We start from the raw sequence: 8,402 nt of genomic DNA, 5'->3' as shown, positions 1-8,402 counted from the left end.
CAGGCTCTCAGGGTTCTGCCCAGGGCCCCAGCCATCAATGAAGCAGACAAGCAAAACCAGGGGGATGGTGGCCACCAGTGCTTGCCAGAGCAGGCCTCCAGCTCAGCTGCAGCCCAAGAGCTGCGTGTTCCCTTCTGATGCTCCCTGCTCACAGCTACAGGCAGGACAAAAGAGTCTGCTTTGCTTTGCCACTGATTGCCAAGAGATGGGTGGGGCTGTTACCTGCCAGGCCCCTGGATCACACTGTGCCCGTGGGGCTCTGCCATCCTCTAGGGCACATGAACACCCTGCAGCCAAGGCTCACTGAAGAGCTCTTCCAAGGATGGCCTGGCCAAGGGCTGCATGGACAAGCACCTCTTCAGAACATCCTGGCACTCTGGGCAGAGAAACCAGGAACCACCAGGCAGCTGCAGAAGGATCCCGCCCGCTTTGTCCCCCATTCCCGTGCCCAGGCCATGCTGGCTGTGCCCAGAGCTGTGCCTAAACTTGCCCATGCATTCTGTGCTTTGGAGGGCAGCAGGAGAGCAGGACATGTGCCACCTGCTCAGAGCTGCCAGAGCGGGATGCTCCTGAGCCCGCTGCTGCCTCCCAGCACTGCTATTCCCCCCCGTGCCGCAGAGATGAGGGATCCACACAAAAGGAACCAGACCAGGAGCCGACACTTTCATTGCCTGCCAGAAATGGGTCTCATTTTGCTCTGCATTCCTTTCCTAGCAGGTGTTATCTATTAAAAACAAGAGAAAAAAGAAAAGAAACAGAAAAAGTAGGAGAGATGAAAACAAAACCCAAATGTGGAGTGAAAAGTCTTCTGCAACTTTGGATTCAGAGGGAATTGATATTTTTGTAAAGAGAACTCAGTTATTTACCTTTTTTTCGGTTTTATTCAGAACTTACATTGTTTTCCTTCCTTCCTTCCGAATTCCTTCCAAATTCCTTCCTTCCTTCCTTCCTTCCTTCCTTCCTTCCTTCCTTCCTTCTGAATTCCGAATTCCGAATTCCTTCCTTCCTTCCGAATTCCTTCCTTCCTTCCTTCTGAATTCCTTCCTTCCGAATTCCTCCCTTCCGAATTCCTTCCTTCCTTCCGAATTCCTTCCTTCCGAATTCCTTCCTTCCTTCCAAATTCCTTCCTTCCTTCCTTCCTTCCTTCCTTCCTTCCTTCCTTCCTTCCTTCCGAATTCCTTCCTTCCTTCCGAATTCCACATTCCGAATTCCTTCATTCCCTGCTTTCTTGCTTTCATTATTTTTCTGTCTTTTGCTTTCTGTTTCTATTTCTTGTTGCTTGCTTTTTCTTTATTTTCTTTTTTCTTGTCCTTTTCCTTTTTCTTGTTGGTTTCACGTTATTCTGTTAACTTCCCAATCATTTCGCTGCCAAAAAGGAAGCCACTCAGTCCATCCCTTAAACACAGCATAGGAATCGGTGTAGATACAGACAGGAGAAGTATTCTGTGCCTCACATTGGAAAACACTCCAAACAGCCATCAGCTCGCCAGCTTGGGCACTGCCTTCCCCCTCTGTGATAATTCCTTCACCTGAGGAAGTGTGGAGGGCTACAGCCTTCTATTTCCACACCTTTCCTTCTCGCTTGGCAGAAGCATCCGTAAACCAAGAATTTGCTGACTGTTCGGGGGAAAAAGGAGGGGCCACTTTAATGACTGAGGCAGGTTTGTCCTGGCTGCTACCCAAGTTTTCAGTTTCTTGGATTGCCAGATCTTTTACAGCTCCTTCAGTTATTGAGAAGACGCTACAATCATGTTCAATCTGAGCATACCACTTCCTTACTGAGGCCCTCTGGGCCACCCCATCAGGTGGGGGGGGTCCCAGTAGAGACGGCCTTAATAACTTTGAAAGGGCCTCTCTAAACAATTGGTTGTTGTCGTGCAATCTTCTCCACTTCTAGGAGAGCTAAGCTAACCACAAACAATCCTTTCTCCCAGGTAGTGTACCTTTTTTCAGTGTCTTTGAAGCCACAGGAGTAAAACCAACAGGCTTCGTCGGACCCTCAGGACCCCGCTGCCATATGTGTACTGACAACCCTGAGGAGACAAATCCCCATTCCACCTGGAAAGCATCTGTAGGGTGAATAGGGCCCAGGGCTTGGTGAGCTGTTGTTTCAAAAACCAACAATTGCAGTGCTTCTTTTTGAGAAGCACTCCATTCCCATTTTGTCCCTTTCCTTAACAAGTTATAAAGAGGTCTGGCAATTATGGAAAAACCTGGGATGTGTTTTCTCCAGAACACTAATAATCCTAAAGCATGTTGGAGATCTTTTTTGGATTCAGGCATTTTAATCTGATCTAAAGAGGTTAGGGTATCAGGTGGGATACATGTCATACCTCCTTTCCACCAAATTCCCAAAATTTTCACTTCATGTGAAGGGTTTTGGATTTTTTCTGAGGGAATTTGCAAATCAAGGCTTTCTAAGTGGGAGATTATTTTCTGTTGGGTATCTCTCACTTCTTCTATTTCATCTCCTCCCACAAGGGTATCATCAATGTATTGATAAACAGTCCCATTGTCAGCTTTGGGTATTTTTTCTGACTCTTGGGCTAAAGCATGATGAGCCAGGGTAGGAGAATGTTTGTACCCTTGGGGAAGCCTAGTGAAAGTGTGTTGCTGTCCTTCCCATGTGAAAGCAAAACGGTCCATATCTTCTGGCTGTAAAGGTATCATAAAAAACATGTCTTTGACATCTATAGGTGGCATGATTGAATGAGCCTTTTCTTGAATCAATGTTATCAATTCTGCCAGATTTGGGACTGCTGCTGTAAGAGGGTCTGTGTTAGCATTTAGCCTACGAAAATCTATTGTCAGCCTCCACTTCCCATTAGGCTTTGGCACTGGCCACACCGGAGAATTGAAAGGAGAATGAGTATTAACTATTACTCCTTGTTCTCGCAGCTCCTGTATCACTGGCTTGATGCCCTCTTTGGCACCAGGGGAAGGGGGTATTGTTTCACATTAGTTACTTTGCTGAATGGTAGGGAGGCTGCAGCTTGGAGCAGTCTGATGTTAAAACGTGGTGTGCCAAAAGACCACAGAAGACCCTCTGAGTCCTCCCACTGCCTCCCAACGAGGGCATTCATCCCTAATAAATTGGTTGGAATATCTCCAATCACCATATGAATAGAGAGTTGGTTTTCCTCTCCAGGCAAAGTGAGCTTGACTAAGGCCACATTCATAGATTCTGTCGTTCCCAAGGCATTTAAAACACAATATCGGTTCTTTGTTGGAACAATTCCACACCTCTGGGCATCTTTCTTTGTCAGCGCAGAAATTTGTGCCCCAGTGTCAATCAGAAAAGTTACAGGTGCCCGTTTAAGGCCTGTAATAGCTGTGATCATTTTATCTCCTGTTTTATTTTTAGTGAGCATTCTCAGGTATACCCATGCTCCGTCTCTTCGCCCACTGACAAGAGACGGAGGGTCTAGTTTCCCTGGTTTTGATCATTGGTGATAATCACTTTGTTGCTTTTGTACTTGAAGACAGAGGAACGCACTGCCTGAGAAGAAAAGGGCAGACAGCCCAGTTTCTTTAGATGTGAAATCACATAGTACATGAAATCATGAAATGTTCCCTGGTTTGGTTTTTTAACGAAGTGTCTTGTTTTAAAAGTCAAATGTCTGCTAAGGAAGGTGGGAACCTTCCTGGAATGGCAAGGAGATCGCTCTCTCCAAATCATTATAACTTCGAAAATTATGGGGCTTAAACAATGCAGGAAAGGAGTAGCAGTTCTTTAGTACAGAATATGCACAGAACAAACCCCAGCACACGCACAGGAGGCTCCCCCGGCGAGGGCCGTGTTTGCCCTTTGCTGCAGTTACGGCCACGCCCGGCAGGGGCCGCTGGCGGCTGCGGCGGGCGCGGGGCGGGGCCGGGATCCCGCGCGGCCGGCGGGGGGCGGCGCTGAGGCCGCTGCGGCCGGCAGGGGGCGGGGCCGGGGGCACTCGCGGCCGGCAGGGGGCGCTCCGCTGCACGCTTGGCCCCTCAGCGGGGCGGGGGCAGCGGCGGCTCGGACACAACGGAGCAAAGGGGGCGATTCCCCGGGCACTCAGGGGACGGCGGACACAGCCCCGGCTCCAGGCGGAACACCGTGCACCGTCTGTGCATTCCCGAGCGGCAGGGAGGCAGGGAAAGCAGGCACATTCGATCACATTGCCGAATTGCAGCCTAGCAAAGTCCCGAAGCCGAATGCACAAAAGCTCCCGCAGCAACCACGCAAGCGACTGCCCCGATCCGCCGGCGGAAGGGAAGCAGGCAGTTTTACACCGCAGTCACTGAATTCCAGGATTCCCGTAAGTCTCGCGCAGAGCGTACACCTTTTGCACGATGTGCGACTGCCTGGGCAGCCTTTAAAAACACGTGCCCTAAAGCAAAGCCCTCCATCCTCCCCAAGGTTTCCCGGCTGCCAAATCCTAAAGATACAGTGACAATCTTTTTGGCGCAAAAGATCATGGGATAGATACCTTATGGTTAGGAATCCCCACCCAAGCCGGTGTCCTTCCAGGGAGTTGGAGAGAGAGGGAAGGTCCTCCCCGAGCCTCCTTTTCTCCAGGCTGAGCCCCCCATCTCCCTCAGCCGCTTCTCCTCAGACTTGTGCTCCAGAGCCTGCCCCAGCTCAATTCCCTTCTCTGGACACGCTCCAGCACCTCAAAGTCTTTCTTGCAGTGAGGGACCCAAAACTGACCCCACGATTCGAGGTGGGGCCTCAGCGGTGCCCAAAACAGGGGGACGGACAGTCACTGCCCCGCTCCTGCTGGCTGCACTGTTGCTGACCCAGGCCAGGATGCCAATGTCCTTCTTGGCCACCTGGGCACACCTGGGCTCGTGTTCAGCAGCTCTTGGCCACCACCCCCAGGTCTTTTTCTGCGGGGCCATTGGAAATTGCACAGAACGGTCAGTGCAATGTGGGGAGTTTAGTAACAACTCCAGGCAGCCCAGTCTGATTTAGGGACTCTGTGGCCGCTTTGCTAACAAGTCAAGGCGGCCCAGTTCCCTTTAAGGGCTCTGTGGCCGCCTGAAGTAACCAGCCCGTAGCGCTGCAGGGGGATGTTGTGAGCCAAGTGCAGGTGTAAACTATGTCCTTGGACACCAATTCCCGCTCTTGCAGAACGTTTGGGTTTCTGCAGTGATCCCTCCTGCCCGGTGGCCGAAGCGCCTTCTGCGCGCCCGCGCTGCCGGCCGTGCTGGCGGCGCAGCCACGAAGGAACGGCCGCTCCGCGCGGGCCCCGCGGCCGCCGCTCCCCAGGGCACGGCCGAGCGCTCCGCGCGCGCAGCGGGACAGGGGGCGGAGGCTGCGTCGCTCGCGCTGCTCGGCCCGCGGGCGGAGCGCGCGCCACCAATGGGGAGCCGCGGGACGGGCGGGGCTGGGCGGGGATTGGCCGGGGCCGCGGGGCGGGGGCGGGGCCCGGAGGGGCCGGTGCTGCTGAGGGGCCGTGGGGGCGGCAGAGCGGGAGCGGCGGCGGCGGGGCGGGCGCGGGGAGCGGGCTGTGCTGGGGGAGTGACCCCCGGCGAGGGAGTGACCGAGCCCCGGCGGGGGACTGACAGAGCCCCGGTGAAGGAGTGGCCCCGGGCGTCTGGGTGGGTGCGTTCCTTCCTTGCCGTGGGTGGGATCGGGCCTGGAAGGGAGCCAGCCGTGTGGGCAGAGGGGAGCGGCGAGCCGCCTTCCCCTCACATCGCTTCTGAAAAGAAGCCTACGGGCTACTAGAGGGAGCGGCCTTCAAATGGGACAGTGGGGATTCGGATTACATATTAAATTTTTTTTTTGCTGTTGGGGTGGTCAGGCGTTGGCACAGGTTGCCCAGGGAGGTGGTGGTTGCAGAGGGTACGGTCAGGCTCAGTCAATGTGCAGAGAATGGATCAGGGTGGGGCGATGAGGCACAGCGAGCCGGGAAGTCAGTGCGTAGTTCGGACTATAGGATGATGATCTTTACCATAAGAAGTGTTTGATCAGACCGAAAGAAAGCTGTAGTGCATGTTGCACAGAGAGAATCAGGTGTTGCCGAGTAAGTCATTCTCCATTCCCACTGAATTTTTGCTTGGATAGGATTCTGTCTTGTTCTCTGTGGTGTAAATGACATATATGGAGCAAGGAGTCTGGGCAAAAGCATCCAATTGACCAGGTCCAGTACAGGTAATGTTATAGCAGTAGCAATTTCTCAAATTGAGAAAGGCAGTTAAGTTTACAGGACTTTATTTCCAGAGGTTTATGAGAATGTGGTGAAACTTGTTTTTTCCTTTTGCCTGTATGTGTAAGTAATGAGCCCTATATTATCTGTGCATCTTCAAAGAAATTTCCAGTTAGCAGGAAGTTTAAGGGATTACTTTGATATCATTGCAGTGCTCCAAGCAGTGTCCCACTAATGTCACCCTTGAAAACTGGAATGTGAAGGACCAACAGCTTGCTCATCTTCATGCCTGGGTCACTTTGTTGCATGCATGGCAGTGCTGTTAAATTTGTTTCTTCCAGAATAAGAAAAAAAATTTTTAAAAATTGGAGGATTGTTGGGGGTGTGTATTGGATTACCTTTTGTCCTGATATTTCCTATTTATTGCTACTCTGTGGTCAATGTCACCTCTCAAGTTTGAAGATCACCTATGAAATCTCTGTAATATGCTGGGAATTTCAAATATAGAAGTGTCAATATTTCCAAAATATTGGGTTAAATAAAATCGAATGGGAAAACACAGCCAAAGCTGCTGGTAATTACTTGGAGCAGTAACCAAGTTGTTTGATTGGATTATTGTAGGAAGAAAAGTTACAAATGCTCACTTGAGGAGGGCACGAGAGGCTGAGCGACTCCCAGACTGCCTTAGATCTGCCTAAGGAAAAGAATCCATGCCAGTGTTGTAGTGTGTAACCTTTATGGATTGTCAGCATTCCATTTCCGGATGGAATGGAGTGGGGAGAGGGGAACTTGCAATACCTCTGGGAAGGGAGGATGCCTTCCCACCTGGGAAAGCTCTGTCACAAATGGCATTGCTGAGCTCAGGGCTCCATCTCTGCAGCATAAGGGTGGTTGCAAAGGAATGGGATTGCTCGGTTCCAGTTTCACTCTGACAGTGAGAATGTCAACAGGACAATGTGCTGTTGCCTCGTGGTGGCAGCCAAACTATTTCCTGCTCTTCCTTAGCAGTCTAAGGTTCTGATCATGTGTTAACCGAGAGCTGCACTGCCTCCGTTGGTTCTATTCCATAATGCAGAGCCTTCGCTCAAGGTTAGAAGTGATGTGCAGTTGAAGATAAAACTGTAATAGCGTATTTGTTCTGCTTTATTTCCTACAGGATAAAGTCTCAATGTGTGTATCAAATCAAAAGCTGGCTTTACTTTTAGATGATGGATACAGATCTATGTTATGGCTACTGGGCAGGTAATGAAGCTATTTTTTTTAAATTATGCTATCCAAACTTTAAAAATGTATTTTCCATTAAAAATGCAAAAAAAATTTGCCATCCGAGGTAATGTAAAATACGTGTTTTATCATCTTCCTGTAGTACAAATCAAAACAACAAAAACTATCTAGGAAGTGTCTGTTGCACCAGCTACATCTCTATAAAGTAGCCTGGAAAGATTGGAGAATCAGTACAAGAATAAACCAAAGGAAAGGTCTTCTGAGCAGAGGAAGTGAAAACAGGAAACAGATGAGTTCCAAAGGGAAAATATAAAAGAGAGAAACAATTGCCAATGTTTTTGCAAAAATAAAAAAGGACAAAGATGTGTGGTTCCATCTTGTAGCTAGAGGATCTGGAGAATTGTATTGTATATTTTAAAATTCTAATCTGGACAGAGACAATGTGCAATCCAGGTTATGAACTAATAAGAGTTGTAAGAGTTATGAGGCATAGTCACGATAGGAGTTGTGAGAATGAGCTTCAACAAACTCTGTGTCCACTGTAAAAGAGTTACAGAGGAGATGATGTATTCATAGCTGGCATAGAGCAGTCAAGTTACGAAGCCTTTCTTGTTTAAGCAGGAGATAGAAAAGAGGAGGCCTCCAGTAAGGAACTCCCAGAAGCCAGAGGCAGAGCAGCGATTGTCCTGGAGCCGCCAGTTCCCAACCAAGGTTCCAAGAACGATGTGGCAGTACCAGAGGAGAAGACTTTTGGTGTGGTACTGCAAAAAATGCTCCAGCAGCAACAGCAGATGTTCCCATCTGCAGGGCACTTAGAGTCACCAGCAATGGAGAAGAAGGATGAGGATGAATTCCACACGTTGGATACTCCTGGCAGGAGACATGACCGTACCTGGTACCCCTGTGAGAGCTGCAGGACTGGAGACGGAGGAAGCCCTTTGGACAGGACTCGCTGCTCCCTCCGAGCCGCGGCTCTCAGCAGAACCGTGTCATTGCTGAGGATGCACCTGGCCAGGAAGAGCCTTGCAGAGGAACAGGAGGCCAGCTCATTGT

This window comes from Corvus moneduloides, unplaced genomic scaffold (genome assembly GCF_009650955.1).
Source record: "Corvus moneduloides isolate bCorMon1 unplaced genomic scaffold, bCorMon1.pri scaffold_114_arrow_ctg1, whole genome shotgun sequence".
NCBI lineage: Eukaryota > Metazoa > Chordata > Aves > Passeriformes > Corvidae > Corvus > Corvus moneduloides.
Note: the sequence above shows the minus strand (reverse complement) of the source record.